Here is a 2,894-nt window from a genome sequence, read left to right as displayed (position 1 = left end):
GTCTTAACTTTCTTTTTGCTGCATCCATTTCTCTCCCTGAGCCCAGCCCCAGTTATTTCTTACAGCTTTCACTCTTCCCATCCTATAATCTACTTTTCACACAGCAGCCAAAGCCAAAGTCTATATATAAACCAGATCCTGTTATTGCCCTGCTTAAAACTCTCCATTGGCTTCCCATACTTTGAATATGAACTTCAATCTATGTACTCTAGCTTATCAGGCTCTCCTAGCTCCTGCCTACCTTGTCCATCTCCCTTGGGATCACTCTCCCTCTGAATCAGAGGCTGAACAGGACTCTTCTGTTCTATGAACACTTCGGAGTGCTCTCCTGCTCTGAGACTATGCTCCCTTCTACTTGAAGGCTCCTCTCTGCTACTCTTCTCTTTGCTGAGTCTTCTTGCTGACAGGATGGGCCAACATGACATCCTTTTCATCCTTCAACTCTTTGTTAAATGTCACTCCCAGGGTGCCTGGGTGGCTCAGTCGGTTAAGGGTCTGCCTTCATCTCAGGCCATGATCCTGAAGTCCCAGGATCGAGGCCCATGTCCTGCTCTATGCTCAGTGGGGAGACTGCTTCTCCCTATCCCTAGGCCTCTCCCCACTCATGCTCTGTCTCAAATAAATAAAATAAAATCTTAAAAAAAAGTCATTCCCTTCGGGAGGTCTTTTCCTTTTCTGATGATCAATCCACTGTCTCCCCACTTAGGCAATAAGTGCCATGAGGAAAGAAACCACTTCTCTTTTGAGCTTTACTGTGCCTCCAGTACCCAGCCCATAGCAGATGTTCAATAGATACTTGCTGAATGTTGGAGGAGCCCCTGACTCCAGCCTGGAGCATTGTGGGTGGTATCAGGCTCTCTGTGGAGACAGTGCCTCCGCCTCTGAGCAGGTCTTCTTTGGGTCTTGGACCAACATCCCACACTGTTTCAGGTCAAATGCCCCTTCCTCTGAGAGGCCTTCTTCATTATTCTCTGTGATAGTACCTATTTTTTGAAAGCCTTTACCATAATCTGAAATGATCTTGTTCATTGATTTGCTTATCTACTTGCTGTCTTTCTTCCCTGACTGGAAGGAAAAGTTTGGCTCAACTTTGTACCCTAAGCATCTAAAATGTAGTACGTGCACATAAGTATCTGATTGTTTCTACATCATCTGACCTTCCTAGATTTTTCTAGGTATATGTAGGCTTAGGGAGAACTACTTTTATTATACTAAAAGTCAACAAAGCCATTCCACTCAGCAAAAGAGGAAGGATACAAAATTGTACACGATAACATACTGTTAACCATGTAACAAACACATAAAAAAATACTGGAAGGAAATATGCTAAAATGTTAATAGGGATTTTCTCTGGGGGGTAGGTTATGGGTGATTGCTGCCTTTTATTGTGGTTAATTATTTTCTCTGCTTATTCAAAATGGTTGAGGTTTATAAGAAAAAAAATCTGAAAAAAATTGAAGTGGATAAATAAAATTAAAAAGAAAGTGGACCCAGCAACAAGTGCAGAGACCTACAGCTATTTCTACCCTGAGAGGCTTGGGTCTTAAGAATCTATTGCTCCACCATCTCAGTGGTGCTTAGGTTGACTCCACTGCCCCAAGTGGGAGTGTCTTCAGGGAGGATGCGCCAACATGACATCAGGAAGCTTGAGGCCAGATATAGGCTCTATTCTGAATGTCTGGTCAATTGGGGCTGGGAATAAAGAAACCTAGGCAAAGCATTTGGCCCGAGGATAGGTTCAAACTCTATACCCAGCAACTTTGCTTCTCCTTGGGATGTGTAGTGTTTTTAGAGGAGAGGATGGCTTGGCTAAATGGAAGTAGTGTGTTAAGGGAAGCAGAGGATATTCAGAGAGGCAAGGGAGTAAAGTGGAGGGAGGGTTGGGCTTGACTCAGGGTCCAGTCATGGATTTTTATTTACTTGTTGTGCAAACATAAGTAGGCATTTTGTTCTTTTGAGCTAGTTTGTTTGAGTTTTTGTTTTTTAAATCTGTAAAATGGGAAATGTAATCCCTGTTGCAGGATTAATTCATCACAAATGGGAAGGGGATTCTCTGTCTTGATTACATCCCTGACAAAGGATGGAAGTTCCTTACTGAATCTGTTTAGGATTTCATTTGGTTTATTTCCTCTTGTTTCCTGACCTATCAACGTGATTCGGAATATTGCATGGGATACCAGGTGTGAAGCGACTTTGTAATCCAAAGGGGATCGGGAGGGGGGCCCAACCAGTTACCTTTCTATCAGAAGGCATGATCCCAGTGGCACACCATCCACACCTCCCCTTGACCCAAGGACACATGGTGGTTCCTGAAGAAATGCCCTTGGTGGAGTGTTTTGTGGTCAGAATATATTTTCTACACCTTCTCATTCTTTCATTCATTTGTTTGTTTGTTCACATGGCCAAGTATATTTCTCCCCTGAAATACTCACCTTGAGTATAACTCTATGTTAGTCCCTATCCTGCGCACTGGGCAGAGTAGTGTGAAAAAAGGCAAATGTGCTCCTTACCCTCAGGCAGCAAACAGTCTATGAGACAGAGAATCTCAGAGGATTCCAATGCTGTGTGATTGGTGCCAGGGTAGAAAGACACATTGGGGCTCTAGGATCACAGAATCTTTGTATCAGTCCTTCTCAAATTACGGGTGGGGGTCTGGTCAGCACCGCCTGCCCTAGACAACCCAAGATATCCCTTTGCTCTAGATCATGGGTCCAGAGTGAACAGCAGATGAGGAAGCTCTAGGAAGGCCCCACAGTAGGAACCCAAGCTGGGCACATTCCTGCTATAACCCTCCTGCTCAGACACCTGTATTTCCTTTTTTTTTTTTTAAAGAAATCTTTTTAATTTTATTTATTTTTTATTTTTTAAAATTATTTATTTATTTATTTATGATA

Source organism: Nyctereutes procyonoides, unplaced genomic scaffold (assembly GCF_905146905.1).
Source record: "Nyctereutes procyonoides isolate TBG_1078 unplaced genomic scaffold, NYPRO_anot_genome, whole genome shotgun sequence".
In the NCBI taxonomy this organism is placed as follows: Eukaryota; Metazoa; Chordata; class Mammalia; order Carnivora; family Canidae; genus Nyctereutes; species Nyctereutes procyonoides.
The sequence above is the reverse complement of the archived record's forward strand: the minus strand, read 5'-3'. Positions refer to the sequence as shown.